This window comes from Fopius arisanus, unplaced genomic scaffold (genome assembly GCF_000806365.1).
Source record: "Fopius arisanus strain USDA-PBARC FA_bdor unplaced genomic scaffold, ASM80636v1 scaffold00067, whole genome shotgun sequence".
Classification (NCBI taxonomy): Eukaryota; Metazoa; Arthropoda; class Insecta; order Hymenoptera; family Braconidae; genus Fopius; species Fopius arisanus.
The window spans coordinates 131,731-154,883 of NW_011887806.1; the positions used below are offsets into that span (position 1 = coordinate 131,731).

General features: G+C 42.6%; 1 protein-coding gene and 1 long non-coding RNA gene across 2 annotated transcripts in view; one reads left to right on the forward strand and one right to left on the reverse strand.

Annotated features, from left to right (window-relative positions):
• The window catches only part of LOC105269306 (homeotic protein antennapedia), an 83,496-nt gene that overhangs the window by 10,870 nt on the left and 49,473 nt on the right, over nucleotides 1-23,153 (forward strand). The window lies entirely within an intron of this gene.
• Nucleotides 3,997-10,871, reverse strand: LOC105269307 (uncharacterized). Its single transcript, XR_892423.1, has 3 exons — nucleotides 10,674-10,871; nucleotides 4,176-4,372; nucleotides 3,997-4,110 (listed from the first exon to the last, which is right to left on the reverse strand). It is a non-coding gene; the product is annotated as an uncharacterized lncRNA (long non-coding RNA).

A 23,153-nucleotide genomic window follows, 5' to 3' on the forward strand; every position in this document is an offset into this window, starting at 1 on the left:
AATTCCCCAACGCTTTTTATCCCAGCATAAACGTTTGATCCAAACCGTATCTCAAAACAGTAACTTTATACTCTCCGCGCGCACTGTTTATTTCTTCACCTCATTTTTGTTATTCTCCTTTTCTCCAGTGTTTTGTCGGCACTGTCACCACCTTCATTCCATTATTTTTATTTACCTCTCCTTCCCTCCACCCTCTTCCCCTCCTCCCCCCACCGCCCACCTCATTCATTTTCATTCTCACATTTTTTGTTTATCCACTGAATTTTTTATCCTACCACTGGCAACCCCTTTTGTCCTGTTTCTCTCAATTCTCTCTCGTATTATTTAACCATTCCCGTACGTCGGCCTGTCCTGTTCTGTTTCACCCGTTGTATCCCTTGGTGCGTGCAACGATGGCCTATCGTTATCTCCCGCGAATATCATGGACATACGCACCAACCGGCTGTCCCCATCACCACCCAAACTCAACCAGTGGACTATGTTTCTTATAGATGTGCACTTCACACTCCAACATTGGAATGTTAGCGTGATTCAGACTTACCCATGACAAGGATCAGACGTTCCCTCCGGTTGAGTTGTGGAGTCCAGGGGTGAAGGGAATTTCTCGTTTCAATTAGTATCCTCTTGGTATCCCAGTATGTACATCCAAATACGCGTTACAAGGGACGTGAAAAGATTTTTCACTGAACTTAGCTTCTTATTTATACCAGAGACCGCTGGTGCGATCATCGCCAGCCATTAAAGGAGTCCCTCCTCGACTTCCTCATCGACACTCTCGTGTCTCACTTTTTTGCCGGCCTCTCGATCTGCCCTGATTTCTCACCGAAGGCGAATTCAATTAACGCCTCCGGCTACTGCTCGAGTCTTTCAGACAGTATCGAAATCCTCGGTGACTATCAGAGTTGGGGGAACAGGGCTGCTAGGACACGGCGAATGATACCGAGGCGTAAATCAACATTACTCTGCATTAGAGCTGAATTTCTGTGCTGGGTGGGAGACTTTACCGCTAAGGTAAACTCTCTGGTCTCAAGGGGCACACGTTCGATTGTGTGCACGACTTTGCTGGTATTTGTGGACTGTACACCAGTGCTCTCCGGACTGTGCCAGGGTCGAATCCGTGCACTCAACTTCAAAGTTCCCACTGCATTCAATATTTCTCCAATGATCAATGTTTCCCAGAACTCCATTATCAATTCCGCTCCCCAGGACTTGAGGAAAAAGCTCCCAGCTCTGGTACTCAAATTGGATTTGACCAGCACGTCCACCAACTTGTCCATCGCCTTGTCCACCGTTCAATGACATCTGAATCTAAGTCAATAACTTTTTCACCACATCAATTAATCCGGTAAAATTATAAAGATCCATTGGTTATAATGAACATCAAGCGATTACCATAATGTACCTCGAATATTTATCTGGAATTAGTCGCCAAGTCGTAGCTCACAGCGGGCAGTATTGGATTAAGCTAGTTGGATTTAAGTGCAGGGTGATATCCTTCTGGGCGAGCCATCCCTCATCTCAAGGCTAGGATACGCAGATTAATCGTTATCTCCGGGATCCATATTGTTTGGTAAACGTTCGAGGTACCTCTATCGCTCTCTCCCACGCGTTCTAAAAGAGAAGGATGGCTAGGGGATCCTGGAATAAAGTGCGAAAGAGGGATAAAGAGAGATGTGAGCCAGTAGACTCCCTTGGGAGGTTGGATAGCCGTATCCGAAGTGACTTTTTACATTGTACCTCCTGGAGTGAGAGCAATAGCACATATGGAAGGGGAGAATCAGGTGGAATTGCTCCCCTGCCGGTCACCGACAAGTCCCCAACCTTGAAATATCAAGACAACTTGGTGGCTTCAATCTAGATATCTCAGAGGTGAATTCCCACAGACTTTATCATCATCATCGTACTCCAGTACATCTGTATCAGTCGATTAATTACACACTGATTGGTTGTTACGATATCCTAGTGAATAATGAGTAATGGGATACGATGCGAATTTGGTAGCAGCCACTTTGGATTAACTTGAGAGAACGACAGTTGAAGATCGTGAAGCAAGATGATGGATTCCCGTCAATTATGGAGGGAACACCGTATTGTTTTACCGAGGGGGGAACATTGATCGATGGTTCCAGTAGTCGTGTAACTACTTGCTTTCTTGTGACACTGTCCGACACATTCTCGTTGAGGATAAACTCATGGCGTGTCTTTCGAAACTTCTTCTGGCATTTCTGTCTCAAGCATTAAAACATTAAGTATAGCTGGACCGTGGTTTTTGGTGTTGTGGATGCCTGGGCAATTCATTTTTGCTGATTATTTGGTGAAAATTTTTGCCGACGAGATTGAAATCCGTTTGACTGGTTCAGTCCTGTGGAGCTGCCATCTGCCTTGGTGGGACACTATTTCCGTCAATTCGGCGGTATTCTCCCATCCGTCAGCTGACACACAGCAAGTACAAGCGTCTGGTATTCTGAATGGCGTACTGCCACTGTCTGCCAAGGTGTCTCAATGTTAATAAATATCCAGATGGTGGTTAATGTAATGAAATAAAATTTCTAAAGCTGTTTTACATTCTGAGGCTGCTGGGATCCATCGGGATTTGACCCGTCCCCTGTTCTTCTTGTCGCCATCTTCTTGGAAAAAGGAATGCGAATTAGGCGTGTCGACTCGGGCCCAACGCCCCGTTGCTCACGAGTAATTCTCCACAAAGTATCACGACAAGTAGCACCTAGAAATAGCATTTGATTCCGTGGACGGTGGTTCGCATGGTTTCGCGTTAAAGGCATCACTAAATCACCCAAAATTAATGTTCAATGTAACGTAAAGCATTCCCCACATCTGGCTCTCTCTCTTTTTCCAGTATTCAGTGATTTTTATCGGGAACAACCATCCCCAAATTAAATCGACCCACCACAATTACCAGTTCGCGGTAGTAGATTTTCTTGGTAAAACAGTGGAGCTACTTGACTCATTCTCTTCCGCAGTCTAACCCAACAACAGAATGATGCAGAGTTGTTTCGCATGGGGGGCTAGATGAGGAGAGTAAAATTCACCAGGGCGTAGACGCATCGCAAATACATTTACATAACTTTGCATACATGTTTTGATAATTGAGCCACCCTTCACCCCCCCTGGGCTGTCCCACTGCGCTACAATAACTCACAATGAGCCTGTTGGTCGTTGAAAAGCTGTTCTGCTAGGAGTATACCATCCAACAACCGAGTTAAAATTTAAAAACTAAAAATAAACGATAAAACGGTATAAAATACGGGAAAAAGAATGGCATGCATTATGCCAGAGTAAATAGCAATGGGCGAAGGGAAAAAAATAATGTACGACGTTAGTGTCGTCGGAACCAGATACATGGAGACGAAGAGTGAGCTCGGGTAATATCACGTTGGGTGTACAATAATGCAAGTGATGAAGTGGCTTCCAGCTTATTCTTGGCAGCCGAGTTGCTGGTTGAGAAGTTTTTGGCGACTACTGGGCAATATAGGAGCATTGCAAAACCGAAAAGGGGTTGGTTGAATTTGGGATATGCCACTAGAGCGTATACGCATGGCAGAGAGATACATCTCTCTGGTTACACCCAGAATTGTGTGCACACGTGGATGATAGTGTGAGAAGTTGGCTTGCTTGGAAATCAGTCTCTCACTTATTCCCAAGCCTCGGTGCGAACAAGTTATCGGGCTCTCGAACAGTTTCTCCCTTTCTACGTGGTATATTCGTCCTCGGGGGAGGCCCTAAAACAAATATTTGGAGTCTGGCCACTGAAAGCTTTGACCGAGCCAACGAAGCACCACTTGATTTCCTCCTGTTGACGTATATCTCGGTATTTCATTGGCTTTATTTCGTCTACTCCAATGGAGGCCTTGAACAACCCATCAACCCTCACTCAAAATTCTCCAATTTGACCCACGATTTTTTATTTGTATTTTCATTCATTTCATTTTCATTCATTTGGATTAGAACACTCATGATCACTGGACACCAACCCCTGATCATTGAAATTCATCCTGCGTCATCAAGCTCCAGCTAAAACTCCCCGAGGTGTGTCGAGAGCGGAAGATGAATGAAAGTGGGAAGTCATCAAAGTGCGAAGATGAAACATCGGATCTTGGGGACAAGAAAAAGTAGATTGGCTCGCTTACGAAGAAGCATCGTGCACCAGTCTAACTCACCACTCGCCAGTATCTCTGCGTCCCGCGTGAAATTAATTAGTTAATTAAGCATCCAGACGATGGTGTCCATCCAATTAAATCCCTGGCTGAGTCCGCACGCGCCCCATGTGCATTATTCCGAGAACTGGCTTTCTCTCTTCCTGCCTTTACCCATTTTATTCATCCGATCTATGAAGGGTCTCCCCACTCATCACCACCTGAAAATAATAACAACTAAATAAATAATAATAAAGGAGAGATAACGAAGGAGGATGAAAAATTCAGTGGTTAATGGGGATGAGAATTTCAGGTGAAAGGGGTTGTGTTTCCGTGGGAAAGGAAACACTCCTGAAACAGAGCCTGTAACATCCACCCACTAGGGCACCCCTTTTACTCGAGGGGGATCGTCGGAGCGATTTGTCCCGTCTGTTAATTAGTGAAAAAACGGAGTATGAATCTCGAGCGATCGTATATTACCGCGGGCGTAATGGATGGGATTACAGCTGCTGTGTTAAATTAAACCCAGAGAACGCTACGCCGCTATTGCACACGGGTTATACCGACGTTCATCCACTCGATATAGAACAACTATCGTCTCTCTTCTCTCCCTGTTATCAATTTTTCCGACACTTTCATCGTCTATTTTCATGACGCACTGACATTGCCCTTGAATTTTTCCCGCGACCGCCATTTTCCGGGTTAAAAAAATTGTAATTGGTGGGTTTTTTAAGAATTTTCAAAAAATTTCTGGAAAATTATTTCAGAATTTATTTTATGAAACAAAAAAAATTGGAAAACAAAACAATTTTAGTTTTTGGAAACGTTTTGAAAAAATTTTCAAAAATTTGAATAGGATAATTTTTTTTATAATAGAGTATTGATAAATCAAAAAATTAATCAAAAATTATATTCGCAAAAATTTTTAGAAAACTGTAACAAGAATTTTTTGAAACAAAATTTTGAAAAATTTTTCAAAACATTTTCCGAAAATACAATTATTTTGTTTCCCGATTTTTTTTTTGAAAAGAAAAATTTTCTAAAAAGTTTTCCAAAAAATTTTTGACAATTGGAAAAAATAATCCGATTACAAAATCGTTTCAAACAATAAATAATAATGATATGACAACAGAATAATAATAACAAATCAATATAAAATATCATAAACGAAAAAATCTGTGGATAATAAAATAAATAATGTAATTGGATATTTATTTACGACTGATCTGTTGATAATGCAAAAATAGCGCCTGTTCATCAGAGCAATCACTAGAACAAGATTTTTTATGCAATATTAATAGATAAACTCGCGTCACAGATTAATCACTCAGACATAATGGGCTAATGACTCTATAAAACTCGAGTGTTATCCATAATTCCAATTAAATAAATCCTTCCGGCCTCACCACTGGACAATTAACACGTTTTTCCATTTATCTGTCTCGATCAATGAAACGCCTTGCGATCACTGGGCAAATGCATTCAATTCCCCGGTAAATTTTCAGTGCAGGAGGGAAATACTGGCACGATGAATGAATGCCAGTAGTCGGCTCATTATACGCATATCCCGCTATCAGTTCCATCCAGTATATATCAGCGGAGCGTGGAGTCAGTGCAATGAGAGAATCACAAGATATATAAATTGTTGAATATAAAGCGAAGAATTATATGTAATTCAGCGATGTTAATTGAGTTAAATTATGTAATCAATCATTCTTGATTTTATTAGGTATCCGAATTGCTCGTTTTGCATTATAAAATCTTCTGCATGAAAAATAATTATTGTAGATTTTTTTTTATAAACATTTTATAACTCGTGTTTTTTCATTTTCTTCCCGATTATTGATTATCGATTTATCTCGAAAACTATCGATTTGCGGAAGAAGTGTTGAGGAGCTTTTTTGTCGCTGACTAAATTTTAGATGGATAAGATCTTTTCATATTTTTTTGTAAAATCAATAGTTTTGTGGATAATTTGATATCTCAGGATTTAGAATAATTTTTGAATGGATTAAAAAATTGTTAATAAAATCAGAGTTATTCCATGCGATGCTCTCTCTCAGACTCATAAAAATTCCACTCACCCCATATATCGCAATCATATTTGTAACAACATGAAGCAACATCAATTTCGCGTGACTAGACTGCGCATTTTTTACTGCTGACTCCATAAATCTCGAGATCCCATGGAAAACCCTTTCTAGGAATTGTAAAACCCAACGAATCCGCGGCCTAAGTGCGTGATAATCTGACCAATCACATCCAGATCACACCATAGCCTTACCAAATTAACAAATTCCCCCAGAACAATAAAAAAAAAAACCGTCGACACGAACAAAAAAAAAATAATAATAAATTCCCAGAGGGTTCCCCTCCAGATATGCACTTAAAAAAAAAACCGAGAGATAACAATCATCAATTCCTGAGCAAAAGGGAAAACAGGAGAATGTACAGACAAGACGAATCGTTAGTTTGCAGTGGGGCAATACGTTTGTGGGTTATCCCGAAGAAGACAATTAGGACCTTCCGACTCTCGAGGACAAATCCCCGTTATCTATAAGGGAGACGGAAGAGTTTTCTTTCACTTCAATACATTGCGAGGAGCATCTAGGAAATGGCGTGTGTGTACGTGGCTGAGGGTTCCGTTCCAGAAGTCTCTCCTGGCACAGAATAAACGTAGACAGGGAGTAGTGAAGGAAAAAAAAGGGGGTGGGAGGGTGAGGGGGTAAGAGGGTGGGTGAAGGAGGGAGTTTTTCTGTTGTACGTATATTATGTGTGGGAGTCCGAAAGAAGGACTGGAAAAGAAGAGAGGCTCTAGCCTCTCTCACTGAGAACGCAAGGAAAGATAGATTACTCCGCCATTCTTGCAATTTCCCTGTCGTATCGAGGCTCGTAAATTCCCGGTGAAATATGCGAAGGGGCGCCTGGTGCGGGCAGCACGCTGCTGCTCCTGCTCTACCACTCTTCCCCGCGTTCTCTATCCACTCTATCTCGCTCTATCTCCTTTGCCACTTGTACACCACCCTGTAGCTCCCCCTCGCACACAAGTACACGGGAGACCAACCCCTTGATAGGCCCTCGGGTGTATACCAAAGGGGCTGTCTCTAACTGGTGGATACTACAACGCCAACGCCATATCATTTTCAAGGACTGCCGAATAATAAAATTAGGTGAATTTTTATTATTCGTTTTTTCACCGGTTTTTTTGGTGAGACTTTTTTTTTTTTAGTCAGTCGAGTTGGGGAAGTGGGAGGGATCAAGTTGGGACTTGAAAATCTTTGGACTTGATTCAAGTAGACTTAAAATATAATCGGAATATTTTTGATGAATTTTAAAATAATTTCTGGAAAACTTCGCAGGAATTTTTTTTGAAACAAAAAAAAATCGGGAAAAATAACAATTTTATTTTTGGGAAAGGTTTTGAACAATTTTTCAAAAATTTGAATAGGAAAAATTGTTTATAATGTATATCTCACGAATTGCAAATTAATCTACTACTATCCAATTCATAAATATAATTTCCAAAAAATTTTCCAAAACATTTCCCAAAAATACAATTGTTCCCAATTTTTTTTGTTTCAAAAAAAAAAAAAATTCTGGAAAGTTTTCCAGGAATTCTTTAAAAATTTGGAAAACATCTTTGGATTACAATTTTTTTATCCGAGATACTACGTTTCCTCTTCGAATAATATAATGTTCGACGGGTAATGAAGTGTGACTCAATTAATCTTGAATTAATTTGAGAATCATTTCCGGAACACGCAATCGCGGAGAGGATTACGCATTCAAGAAATTTAGCATTTACAACCCTTGACAGAAACAGGACAGCCTAATTTTATGTTCTCTTCAGAGAGTTCTCAGGGGCATCGTAACCACTAGGTGAATTGCAGACTGTCCGAAATAGCAAAGCGGAAGGGGATCAGGCAAGCAGCAATGGCTTTATTCTTTCCACCAAGCCCCAGTTAAATCGACACAAAATCTACTTTCCATTATAACTTGGAGGTTGCCATTTGTGGTGTTGTTCCCAGCGGTGCTTGAAACAATTAAATCGTAAAATAGGAGAAAGATAGTGGCAATATTCCGCCGTGAGACGAAAAACTTCATTAAAGTCGGAAAAACCCAGGACAATGAATTTTCTCGAGAAAAATCTCACACATCAAATCTCTTTTCCGAGATTGTACCACGAAAATTCACTTCCCTCTGTCCACGTCTACCGTATTTCCACCTATTCCTAAACATATATTCACTCCCAGGGTACCCTCTTTAATTAGGCCACACGTTCTACTCTCCCCAGCTGATTTTTCCCTGGAAAACCTACCACCCACACATACATATTCAATAGAAGTCCGTGACCAGAGTTACTTAATTCCTCACGTGTACAGAATTACACCCCGAAAAATCATGAATGGTGCAAACAAAAGTTTCCCTCCGCCTTTTCTATCTCCACCCTCCGACTGTATAAACCAATATTGCTGAAGCTCACGTATCCTGGAGAATCATAAATTTTTATTTATCCCCAGAAAAATAAAAGCGCATAAATACCGTGAGATATTAGTATCATGAAAAACGATTCTTCGTGAAGTTTTCCCCCTGGCGCGTACAGGGGGCGGAGAAAAAAAAAAAAAAAAAAAAAAAGAGAAAGGTTGTCGAAAAAATTTCATCCCCCTCGGAGGGAAAGTGTGTGGCTTACAGATACAAGGGTGATGCCCGTACATTTTGGGTGTCGAGGGGATGAGGGAATGAGTATAAAGTCTGCGGTAGCAGATAAGGCCAAGGGGATGCTAGGGGGTTGGAAGGGGGTTGTGGACGAAGAAAAGAGGAGAGAAGAAAGCGCCTGGGGCCATAACTCGCGCGTCCGCCGCAACTGCAATTCGACCCTATATTTAATTTCACGTGAAAAAGAGGGATGAGAGGAGATGGGAGTGAGTAGCGCATCAGGGATGGAGGTGGAAATATCCGAGGGATAGGAGAAACGAGAAGGAATTGTCGTTTAATCTAGCCGCGATCCTATCTCGGGGAGAATTTATCATTCGATAAATTGCTGGGGGCTGTATATCAAGCACTTCCTGCCGAACCCGTCAATATTGGAGCAGTCGCTTCCGAGTGCTTTCTAACGGAATGTGAAAGGCTTTTCATTTTTCAAGGAAATTTTCAGAAAATGTCACGACCAAAAAAAAATCGCAGGAATCAAATTCGATTCAATAGGTTTACCCTGGTAAAAAAATTGTAATCGGAATATTTTTCCCAAATTTACCAAAAATTTCTGGAAAATTTTTTCGAATTTTTTGAGAATATTGAAAAATCAAAAAAGTAAGAAAAGATCAGTATGATTAAAAGAAAAAATTATACTCGCAAAAATTTCTCGAGAATTATCAAAAAAAATTTCCTATTCAAATTTTTGAAAAATTTTCCAAAAATACAATTGTTTTGATTCCCGATTTTTTTTTGTTTCAAAAAAAAATGTTCTGAAAAGTTTTCCAGAAATTTTTAGAAAACTTGGAAAAAATATTCCGACTTAAATTTCTTTTTACGCTGGTATTTATTTTATTTGACTCGGATCAATTTCTAGAATTAATTACCACACGTCAAGTTGATCAATTTTTGTTCCATGAAAAATGCGAGTGTCCTTGAAAGGATAATGGCGGATGAATCTCGATAGGTTCGATCCCTTTAATCGCGCCCTCTCATCGTCCAGTTGAATCAACGATCGAAAACCTAGGGTAGGAAGGGAGTAAATCGAGCATAGGGGTTGGTACGTGTAATTGCTGCTTTATGAATCGTATCCTCTCGACTCTCAGCCTTTGGTCCGCCACCCCGTGGCTATTTCCGTGTAATTCACACCCTTCCTCCCTTAATCCACCCAATTTCTCCGTCAACTCTCAACTCAGTGCTCCCCTCACTCAATTAAAACCCGCGCCACTTGCTTTCATTTTCACTCTTTTACGTTCAAAATAATTTTTCGCGTGTCAAATATTGAATTTCAAATTCAAGGGACTCGTCCTTACTCAACCCACTGCAACACTCGACTACAATTTCTCCAGAATAAAAACTGGGGAACTCTCCCCCCCTAAAAAAAAATGGGGCACCCGTGCTTTTACGACTGCCGCTTACGGTTCATCCCTCGGACGGGTCTGGAGTCACTCGAGGAGTCATAAAACCGTATTTTTTTTTTCAAGTACCCCAAAAAAAAAAGGTATTGTCCGGGCAAGTTGGCCGGTTTTATTGACGAGAAAAGGCAGACTTGGGGCCTAAAAGTCCAATAGAAGACCCTCCGTTTATCTGCAATAGTTTTTATTGCGAGACCATGGGAGACACCTCAGTCTCCCGTTGACCACCGCGCGCGTGCAATGTTCCCGTCAAAAATTCAATCCAAAAATCTAAAATCCTAACTTTTCTAAAATTAAAGTGATTAATCAACGAATTCGAGGCAGCCTTCAAGTGTGATTTTGCGAGAAGTGGAAAGAGTCAAAGCGAGGGAGCGCATTGAAATAAATGACACAGTTAATCCGAAAGAATAATTACCTCATTAAATCAACTCCAGAAACATAGGGCAGTGAATTGTTGTTGAAACACTGACGAATTGAATTCAATTCGTCAATGTCGAGTGATATCTTGACAGGGGGAAGGTCACTGAACTCATATAACAATCCGTCGGTGTCCCGGATTCATCGTGGAGCTGATCTAGTTTGAACGTGATGACAGTTATGCATCTCGCATTGCAATGCCGGCCAACTGGGGTGATGTCATACATCACAACTGCCCGGTAGCGCCAAATTCTCCTTCCCTGTCCACCCAATCTCCCCTCTCTACCACCCCCTTCACCAATCACAACCCCCACCCTCTCCCACCCTCTCCCACCCTCTCCCACCCGCTCCCACCGCTCCCTACCACCCCATTCACCATCTCTCGCGACATTTTCTCCCCACCTCCTGGTAGTATACAGTTGCCTCCCGTGATATAGGTACACGTGCCACCCTCGATGTACCGGTGAGTGCACTATTGCGTAATACAGTGCTGCCATATTACCCTCGTTGTTGGATAGGGTATCCCACCTTCTCTTCTCCAATTGCACTTTCCCCTGCGTTCAGAACTCCCACTACCGGTGCTGAGGGCAACTAATGTACTACCGACTCCTCGTTAAATCGCACAACATTACGCGGAAACGCGACAATGCCTCCGGCACTCATTACGGAATTATGTGGTTGCGATGGACTCAATCATCTGGCAGTACTCGAATAATTTGGTAATACCCACGAATGATTAATTTTTAAAAACGAAAAAAAAAAAAAACGGTTGAAAAAAACGCACGACATTACGCGATGCCGCGTCATGCATGACAAATTCACTGCGGAAAAATTTAATTGTAATGAAGTCACGCGGGCAACTGTTTTTTTTTATTCCAAAAATATAAAGACTATTTTAAAAAACGCACGACATCGCGCGGAAACGCGTGATGCAGAAAACGGAGAGATTTCATCCAGAAAATTTTAAACTGCTTTGCAATTTTATAACGGTTTTATATTTTCAATGAGGCTAAAAATTCAGTATTCCCTTGTCATCAAACTAATCCACTCAGTCAGTTTTAAATAAGTATTACCCAACGGACGTTCTCCAACATTTTTTTCTATTCGACAACTGCCATTCAAGTGTGATGAATGGCAAAGTTACCTCTGCGTATAGTAAACAGTCTGATTGCTCAATTCACATGCGAATGAGAGCCGATCTCCCCAACTGGTTCTTATCAAGATCAATTGCGTGTGGAATAATGATTCGGCATCGAAGTCGAGTGTATCGACGCTGTATTTCGATAGTTGTGCAGTGGGCGAATGACAGCGTAAAATAAATCCAGCGAAATGCTTCTCTGTCAGACACTAGACAGGAGACTAGCTCCCAGCGTTAATATTTTTTACAATCAGCCCCAGGGAAATGCCGCAATGTCCCGAGCGTGACTTCCAGATCATTAGGCATGTAAATCAGTCCAGAAATAATTTTTTGAAAAATGTCTAAACCCGTTGAATGTGTTGAGCCCCTGGATTAATTTTATAAATCAACATTCATGAAAAAAAAAGTTCGTATACACAAATACTTTGTTAATTCCATCAAAGAGCCCATCGGACCATGAAAAATCCCATTCAAACGTAAAAATTATTCTCCACCTCGCTCGCATACCCTCGTCTATTGGCCAACAGTCCCATTGTCAATTCTTTTTTTCCCATTTTTTTTTTCTCATCCACAAAGGAATGCGGATCGTGACCCCAGCTCACATGAGAAAGAGGGTGTGATCGGCAGGCTCCACCCCACGCTGGGCCTAGAATTCTCCAAAATATCCTCTAAACATTTTTCCCCCCTTTTTTTACCCTGACACCATGTGGCTACCCCAAAAAATCGTAGGAGGAGCCCAAAATGCAAATTGGATGCTTTCTCACGTACGAAGCACCCATTAATCTAGGATTTGAGACGTCCCAAAAGCGTCCCAAATCTGACGAATATCTACGGAATAAAATACCGGAAATATTACGCGAAAAAATGACATTCCAACATTAATTCCTGATTAACCAAAATATTTCTCATTTATTCCCCCCAAAATTTTGAATTAATCTCTGATGCTGAGACTTCATGAATTATTTAATTACCTCAACAAAATCCCCTAAACAACATTAATTTTACATCGCCTTTTTATGGTAATTCCATCGCACTATTTTTAAACGTATGAAAGCAGAAGTACCTCTTAATTCCCAACAATAGACAATTAAATATTCATCATCGTGCGCGGTATCCCACAATAATTGAATTGATCCCGTCCTCAGAATGATTAACCCGAGATGTCACCCATAGATCAAGCCAGAGAAGACAAATAGCCAGTGCTCCTCCGCATAATTCGAATAATCCATGTAACGTATGCCAGCAGAGAGAAGAGTATCCCTGAAAGGAGTGAGCACTCCCCTTCGATCTAATCCCGAATTAATAAACCAATTCTTAATAATTCCCGAAGTCCTGGCCAATGGGGTTGGACGCGAGATGGCGTTCATCACTCGACACGGCATCATCAGATGATGGTGAAGGGGTCTGACCCCACCCCATCCCCCAGGCAACCCTCGTCCGTCCCCCAATTTACCCCATCACGAGAGCCAACTGTGGCAGACAGGTCCAGGAGTCCCTGGGACCGCCATAGTAAATCAGACGGTCGCAGGCGGTCCTTCTGATCTGGTCCAGCATCTCTCAGACTAGTCCGTCTCACTTCAGACCATTTTAGATCCTCCAGTCGAATAAACTCACCAGTTTAAACTCCAGTGATCACTTATAGCTCATAAAACCTCATAACTCAGCTCAAGGCACGTGCCCGACGCTCAGAGACATCCCCTGCATCATCCTGATCACTCAAACTCACGGAACAATTCGCTCTTGTCTCGCTCAAGTGATATTTGTGTTTTGTGTTGTGCTTTTGGTGGTTTATGAGCTCGGAATTGAAGAACTGGCGATTGAGCGATGGCGACGCATCATGGAAGCTGATTCTCATCAGGAATACGTCAGGTAGAGTCGAATGTCCTTGAGATTTTTTTTTTATCGGTGTCTGGCGTGGGGATTTCACCGCCGATCACGCGAATCAATTCGGTAGATGATATGTCTTTGATATCCGGTGGCATGTCCTCCAATTGATGGGCAATCCATGGATATCGAAGAACAAATCATCCATTCAACCGATTGATGTCGTAAAAATTGAGAGGTAGCACTCAGACTTATCAGTTATATCATCACTGTCGGCATAAAATTATCTTTCAATGATAATCCTCTGCAATAAATCTAATATTATATAAAAAATAAATTCCTCTATTCAAAATCAATAATTAATAATTTTCACGTATTCCCTTTTACAAATTAATTATCTCAAACCTTCCATTTAATACAAATTTGAAATCGATAAAAAAATTATCTAGAAATTGGATAAAATCTCAAATAAAAAATGGACGTGAATATATTTTTGATTGCATTCTCTTTTTAACTTTGAAATATTGTGAAAAAAAATAGTCTGCGTCTGATAATTTACTCGGCGATAAATTCTTCAAAAAACCTTGAATTCATAATCCATCGAAATTGATAAACAGCTGGAAGTCGTTGGAGACTAGTTGAAAACGAATGTAGCGAGTGCATTACAGTGAATATATACCCGTTCAGCATTACATCGCTGATGTATGTTCACAGGAACGATCGATCTCTCTCACACGAACTGCTAATTGTGCGGCGTCATAACTCTCCGCGGGTTCACCCCCTCCCCAGTGCCCCCAAGTACGCATGTATTTACCCTTACCTATATACACCACACATACACATACATAGAATGAGGAAGAGTAAGTGCACTCGTGGTGTACACCTGTAACTACCACGTTCCAACGGGCTTTAATTGAAGCTCGCTGTTATGGATTGTTTGTTTGCCCCTTTTTTCCTCATTCTCCTCTTACCCCACCCCCCAACTCACCCCCAAATTTTTTTCTCAACAATTGTGGATTGTCCTGGAGATCTACGACGAAAGTACGATCTAAAGTTTATTAGCATTCGGACGCACGAAGAAATGAGAAGTCCGAGGTTAAGTAGAGCGTGACTCCATCGGAGGGTTAAGAACGGGGGAATGATAAAATGGGGGATGGAGTGGTGCCAGGAATGGCGTGACGTTGAGAAAAGCGGGCCATTGATCGTGGTCTGAGGAATTTTTTTTTTTTCCAACCCCAATATCCCAACGGGAGAAATGAAAATAGCAAGGAGCGAGAAAGTTTTTCCCAACCAGTAAAAACAAAAAAGATGTTATTGATTAAGTTTGAAAACCACTTGGTCTAACTCTATCAGGTTCATTTGAAAATTTACGTTGTTTTAGTAATCAGTAAAGTTTTATGGAGAAGATGTACGATCGTCTCTCGTACTCGATAAGGTATCCACAAAGACGATAGTTTTCTTCGGTGAAAATTTTCCCTTCTCTCCCACTTTACTTTCCCATCGCTCTTGTCTGGTGCGGTGTTTTTTTTTTTTTTTTCGTTGGAAAAGTTTGCATATTTTTTTTTTCACGCTCACCCCCCGGGCGACACAGCACAACCATCTCCAAGTCGTATATACGAGGCATGTATAAGCACCTATGAGATAGGAAAAAGTGGGGGCGGGCGACGAGGGGTAAGAGGGGCGAGACAGTGAAAGGGAGGAAAAAGAAGTGGGAGGTACGCGAATAATAAAAATCGTCCGGCATAAATCAAACGGACAACGCCGAGGGGATGGGACTTCTCTTTCTTGGGTGCTTCTTATCTCGGGTACATAGTGCGAGAAGAAACCGAGGGAATGACATTACCGTCGTGGCTATTCCCTGCACTTCACAACATTCTTCATTCTCAAATATATACATGAGAAATTATACGCCTTGGGACACGTGATTACATCGATAACCATTGATTACAAACGAGAGCGATAATTTGGTTCATTAAGGCGTGCCCCTCTCCCTCCCCCCCACGTGCCCCAGATTTTGGTCAATTGCGTTATTGTTGAATATTTGGACATACGGCATTATCAGCGTGACTGCGTTGTTGATGTAAATAATTTATTATTTGAGAGATTTGTTTGTAATTTGTTTATAATTCATAATGACTCCCACAACGGGTACGATAATTGTGCTATTATTGACGAACTGCTTTTTGCATAATTTTTCGTGTTATCTTAGAACGCTCCAGTGACTGGGGTTGATAAATTAATTAGCTCGTCTTTATGGGGCAAGTCTCGGGAGCCGGATGAGATATAGACTGCTTGAGTAGTTGGTTTAACATCGTTAATTAATGAGTCACTTGAGTTATGGATCGGGTTTTGATTTTATTTATTGCATTTGTGACGTGAGTTTGAAATTATATAGATGTTGAATTGGGGATGGAAGAGGGGAGAGACAGATGGAGAGGTAAAATGAGGGGTATTAGAGGGCCTCCCGCGTTCGGAAGTTGAAATTATCCGGCCAGTTAAATGACGCAACATCGAAATCTGGTAATCGTAAATTCTCCCGGGCATTTGTCGCTGGAGAGGGTGAATCGAGTGGGTTCTTGGGTTTATCGAGGTATATTCTCGGTGGATCGGGCAACGCCGGGAGTATGCGGCCCGTCGCGGGGCCCGACGGACCGCATTCTTCGGAGCGACGCGCATTGTTCGATTCTTCTTCCTCTTTCTCTCTCGTCTCAACCACCTTCGATGCTTCCCAAGCTTATAACAAGCTGGACGGCAGGTTTTTCGGTCCCGAGTTCTTCCCTCCTTGACTTTTTTTTCACATTTTTTTTTTGCCTCGTGCATTTTTTTTTTTCAACCAGGGAGTCTCTTACCGGAGTCGACTTCACCGTCGTGAGCAGTCGAAAAACTCTGTAGCCGTGGATTTATGGTTTCACGGTTGACCGAGTGCGGTCTTGTCCATGATCCCTTCCTCGGCGTGTGAGTGACCTTCGAGGTGGCAAAGAGAACTTCCGGTTTTCCTTATCTCAGCGCCTGAGGGAATGAAAATTCTCTCTCACTTCTCTTTTATTACGACTTTTTTTCCAGGGGTTTTCACCTTTGTTTGGGTGTCCTCGAACCGCAATAAACAGAATAACGGGAATTTTCTTCTGACCCTCGGTCATCTCTTCTAGATTACAAAGTCAACTTCTGGGATTCATGAATTTTCTCACCTTCTGGGGGAAAATTATGCGTGACTACCGTCGCACGGTGCATCAACAGTGGCTCGTATATTACCGGAAGGAAAAATGTGCATGTTCACGAGGTGCACAGTGACTTTTATATCGTGGGGAGAGTCGTCCCACAGAGTGACGGGGAGTTGGTAATAAATTTACTTGCGCGGTCGTGCGCGAACTCGGAGAGTAAAAGTTCGTGCAGATTACCTAATAATGGATATCCGCACGAAGAACAAATTAGCGAGGCGATTTATCTTACCGGCGCCTCTCGCGTATTACAGGGCGCCTCTTAATTGTACGGAAAAAATATCAATAATCAATTTCCGGTGCGTGGCAAGAATGAACTATCAACGCACTCAACATTCTATTCTTCATCATCGATTTCCACCGACTGATGACAAACTCAATCAAGAACTAACTTCAAATAAAAAAAATCATATCAAAATAAAACTCAGATATCTCAAAACGAGAGATTCCCATCAAAATTGTTGTTATAACCTTTTTTATAGATTGAATCCCCAGCTACAAAAAAGGTAATAACAAAATTTTTGGTATCTCTGTTGGATTTCGAGGGAAGTTGATGAAACGATGGAATGAATATGAGGATATGATTTGAGAAAATCGATCTGGATAGGTACTTGAAGAGATAAAAAATGAGAAGCGACGTGCGTGAGGATTAAAGAGTTATTCAAGTCTCAGAGTCAGCCATAACTCTGAGGATGCTATTCCCGTCGCCGTATTCGCCCACCGGAATATTTTAGCATTGGGGTGGGTGGCTTCAGTCCGGTCGGGATGGGTTTTCGGGTATATGCGACAGGAGTCCCCGTAGGGCAGCTCTCCAAACTCCCCGCACACATCCAAAACACCAGGAAAGAGACCAAACATGAGAGAAGTAAGAGACAGAGAGAGAGAGAGAGAGAGAAAGAGAGAGAGAGAGACTCTGACAGCTGTTCCCTCGGTGGGCCGGTCGAGTGGGGAGGATTCAACCTAGTCGCGCCCCTTCTATAATGGCTCCCTTTTCTTTCCCTTCCCCTCTTTCTAAAACCCAGCATGGCTGGCATTCCAATTGTTACGTCATCCCATCGAATTGTGCGTGAATTCTGACGTCAGAGTGACGTGCCACCCCCGGGGTACAAATCGATTTCCCATTCATGATTTTTCGCGGATAAAACGTCGATTTCGTCTTGGGTATCGAGATATTCATATCGAAGACTGAGACTCCATGGAATCGAATGACATGTGAAGATGGTTGTCAGGTGGTCAAGTAATGGCGGATGTTTGAGAGGATTTGGGGATTTGGCGGGAGATACCGATTTTGATGATTTAATCGGGGGAAATGGGAACACGTGGTTGGGGGAGTGGTGGGGTTTCCCTGGGTGTTGGGGTGGTCAGCTGGTTATCCATAACAAATCGTAAACCTGCGGATTTTATGACTTGTTCGTGGGACTGACTGATACTCACACATCGAAACCGATCCTACAGTTTACGAGGGCATAACCGAAGCGTTTATGGTTGTAATCACGGGCTGTGCATACCCACAACTGGGCTTCATCACCCAGTTTCAATGGCCCAAACAAATCGTAAACCTCGTATTCGGATATACTGACCTGGTGCAACGTATCCACTGGGGCCCGCGATCGATTAAATTCTTTCCACGTGGTTTTAAAATATCTCGACTCCCGTCCCCTACCGCAGCAATTGACCATTTCATCATGTCCACGGGGTCTTCTGTAAAACAAAATGGACATTTTTTTTTCTACCGATAACGGAAAAAATCGTAACCGATTTTACGCAATTTTTTCGATTTATTTAATCAGCTGTTTGGGGATGTTTTGGGGGATTTTTTCGGGGAGGTGCATTGGGGGTGATGAAGGGAGATTAAATTCACGTGATTTCTTCAGTCCACAAATTTTACGAGCCATAGCTTTCTTCCGATCAATGGAGCATGAGACGCGCGCGCATGTACGCACTCTCTCACTCCCATACACACTCTATCTTGTTTCGATTGTTCCGGGGAATACCGCCAGATGCCGTGAGTGCTTTATGACTCTGGGAATGGCTAAGCAGTTAACTCTTCAATCGTTATGGATTTCCCATTGTCTTCCACGTCGCATTCAACCTCCAGTGTTTGATATTCGAATGCCATCACCTCTCGATTTATCGATTTATTCAATAACAAACGGTTGAATAATCATAATTTCAGTGAAACCCTAATAATCCCACAAAATAATGACTGTTCAATTATCCCCCACCCTTTCTCATTCGCGATATTTAATTTCCTCTGAAAATTAAAGACCCCTAAATTACCAATTTCAGGAGAAAGCCCAATTGCCCAAGACACCCACCGTCATCCAGACGTAAGAAAATTTTAACTCCCCAACATTTCACAGTTGCACTAAAAAGAATAAAGCGCGTAGTATTGCAGGGCCTCGGGGGTGATTTATTCGAGTTAATTCCAATTCCATTGGAGCCGCGAGGCAGTGGGCAGAGGGTGAAGCGGGGCAAAGAGGGTCAAAGAGGGGCAAAGAGGGGCAAAGAGGGGTACAGAGAGAGGCTAGGACGAATGTAGCAGCGGTGGCGGTCTTGAGGCATGAGAGAGAGTTGAGACAAACCAGTGGGTGAAGGAGAAGGTGGAGGTAACCCAAAGGAGATAGAGCAAAGAGGAAAGAGGGGAAAAAAGAAAGGTAGAGGGGGAGGGGCCAGTGGATATTCTTATGCAATTTGCCAGAAAGGTTCAAGAACCCGGGAGATCCCGCAATTTATCTTGCCTTATGTTACGCCGAGCCAAGGCAACGGAAGATAGATGGCGTCACTGCTTCCCCCTTTGCCCACCCTCAAACCCCTGAGAACCCACCCTCCCCGGGCCCCCCCCTCAACGGGGGGTATGTATAGCTTGTGCGACCACCTCACCCCCAGCCAATGAGGGACGACCGCGGTGGCCATCTTGGATGGAGAGTTATTGAACGAAAAAGATGAGTAAGAAACTTGTTATGGGGGTGCGTTCCACTCTCCGGTACTTTTTCGGGGGAGGGGGTGGGTGGAAATTTCGAGAGAACTGGAAGGAATTGCTTTCTCAATGTATGGAACAGACGAGGGTGGAAGATTTGAGATTGTATATCGTCTTGGGCACCACCGGGCCAACTACAGGGGTTGTTGGGTGCTATATTGATCAATTGCTTTGCCGTGCTTTGCGTTACTTTCCCCACTGATCTATATAGTCAACCCCCGGAACTACAGTCGCACAACCCGCTGTGCAACACGAGTGGGACTAATTATGTAATGGTCGAGGAGAATGTTCGCTTGTTCTTTTTTTTTTCGGGTTCGTACCTTCGCATGCAATCTCACTGCTATTATTTCGTCATTGCAGCTTGCCGTTGATTCAATGAAATAATAAATTAACCTTCGGAGATTCAGGACTTCCTGCTTCGTTCTTCAACGTACCATGGGTGGGCTTAATTTCATACCTTGACGAATGCCAGCCGCGTTTCACGTTTATTGGCGCGCGTGCCTGCAACCTGTCATTCCTACTGAATTCGTTGCCCATCGTCACCTCTCCTTTATTGCAGGCGAGAGTATCGCGAAATGTACGTGAGGTGATGCGTCAATGAGACATTGCATTAGTCAACCAGCACTATCTCATATTTCTTATTCCATCGGGCGTATGAGTAATTTAATCTGCCAAATGTGCTCTGATGTTATCGTGTACACGGCTCGCATGAATATTGCAACGAATCGCCGGATTTCAAAAGTTTACCGGAACATTTATTTATTGGAACGAAATGACCTTCTCTAATAAAAAAAAAACAAAAAACCAAAAAATTTAAGAACGAGTAAAAAGATTATTAAAATAACCTCACTATTTAAATTATCAAATTCAAATGATAAAGTTATTTATGTTTTAATTATCAGCCGCGGAATGCGATCGGTATTGAGGCTGAGGTACTACCGCGTATGCGATAGCTTAATGAGCATTCCTTGAAAGCAGTTCACATCGAAGTCCCTGTTTATCCCCGGAGAAGTTCTTCCCGCCCTTTTTGCCCTTACGAGTAGAGGCTTGGGGGATTCCCCGGGTGGTGGCGCGAAGATCAACTCGGCTGTTCCGCCATCTGTGCGGATTCCCTGGAAGCCCGTCGTCCCCACGTGCTCGGCCCCCACCCCTGAGCCAGTCACGATGAAGGGCAAGGGGACAGGGCACTTCCCCGGAGTGTGTCGACCCGACTGGGTCGCGCACAAATCCCGATAGGTGGAGAAGGGGATATTGCCAAGAGTCCGGCACAGCGCAGAATCCCATCGATCATTCCAAACGTTTCCCTGTGTGTTTCACGCCGCCGTGTTGCACTGTGTATCTCTCCCCAACTACACACATCCATCTCACTTTACCCAACCAATACACATGGACAAACGCCCTTCACGTACACACCCCCGTGCACAAATGCCCCTACCACGAGGATTTCTCGTGACGGTTCGGCGGGCAATGCCGACCATCACGAGGCCTTTACTACCTTCCTATTATATTTATGCGGTGGCTCGCGGCCAGCGAAGGTTTATGGCGAAGATGAACTCTCCGGTTGTACACCTGTCTGCCTAGTTGTTGGAATTTTAATTTTTATTAATTTTTTTATCAGCAATTATCGAAACAGTGACATGAGGGGTGTGTCTGACGGATATTTACATGTCAAATGTGATGTGCGCGAGTGAATTAACTTCGACCTCAGGATTATGCGGTGTCCTGATGCTGGTCTCCTGACATACCGCGTGTCCAAGAGCAATTGTCATCTCCATGATGGTGCGTCCTGAATATCAATCCCGACCAATGCCCCCCGCCCCTCCCCCGCGATATTTCACTCTGATGAATTAATTTTACGTTCCTGAAGGAGTTGTGTTTGAACATCTCGACGATTGTAATTTATTAAAACACTAATTCACTTCCGTTGTCTCCGGTGATGTTTATGCACCCCGTGTGGGCGATACCGCGGAGCGTATTGTAATAAATGTTTCAATAGATATTCCATTCACGGTGGATCGTAAATCAAATAGGCCTACCTGCGAGATGGCATTATAATGATGTGTATAAACTCTTGTGTAACCATGCGATATTTATTGTTTCAGGTAAGTGACGCCGGTGCGCCAACGGAGGGAGATACGGCCCACGTGAGTGCATCAAGTCTGGCATAATGTAAGAGTTGAGCGTTGAATTACAGTCCGAGTTGATACATTTCACTTTGTCGATGGAAATTAATTATAATTATTGCGAATGGCACAGGTTCTTCCCAAAACAAAAATTTTTAGTCTCCTGTCTCTTGGAGACTGTGATGACAAGATCAGGATTTTAGATCAGGAAAGCAAAGTTTAGATTGACTTGAACTATTAATTATTTAATTTGTGACTTATCCGGCCTGGAAAATCTAATTAAAATATTTCTTCATTCCCATACTCTGCCGATTACCCACGATTATCTCCCGGCAATTCCTGCGGTTCGATTTATTTATAATCTGCTCGGTCGGTATCGCAGAGCATCCGAAAAACTCCACTTTCTCGTTGTGTTCATCAAAAAAATACCGATAATTATAATACCGTAATTTATTATTCCCCTGGAAGTGTAAACTCAATCACGGAGGATGCCTTCCTCACACGATAATCCCCATGATTTAGCGAATAAGGGGTAATTTAGTTTTATCGCAATGTATTACGGTAATGGCGGTCGATAAAGAGAGCACCTTCGGGGGCAAAAACAAAGAGCCCCGGGTATGTTACAGGTGTAAACGAGTCCAAACGAGGTGCGGTTATTAGCGAAACCACCGCTGGGGAGTCCTCAGATAAAAACGCCAGTGAAAATAATACGAGTGACTCCCCTGAAATTCTCGTCAACTAAAGTTTACGACGTGGGGGTCACACACCGTCGGCTTGTAAAACACGCGGTGAGATTAAATGCTTCATTAATGTGATTAAAGTAAAAACCTGGTTGAGTAATGAGTTGCTGTGAATCATCCGTCGGTTTCTCCTCAGCGAGAGAACCCAGTGCTTTTATTTTTCTCGTTCCGCGGTCTGAAGGTGGTCCGCGCTGCGAGGAATAAACTAATCTCGATATTTAAAAATCCCAATTTATTATTCGAATCCAACGAAGAGGTTCAATCCAGACTGTTAAATTATGCAGGATCTATCGGAGTCCTGATTCGACGGGCATTTTATTCGGAATTTATTTCTGGTTAGACTTGATGAAGCGAATGGTTGATGCGCATGAATCTCATAATGAATGAAGTTCGACTCGGAACTGATTAATTGTCTAGTTTTTCCAAGGTATTTTCCTTGGGTTTTAGAAGAATTG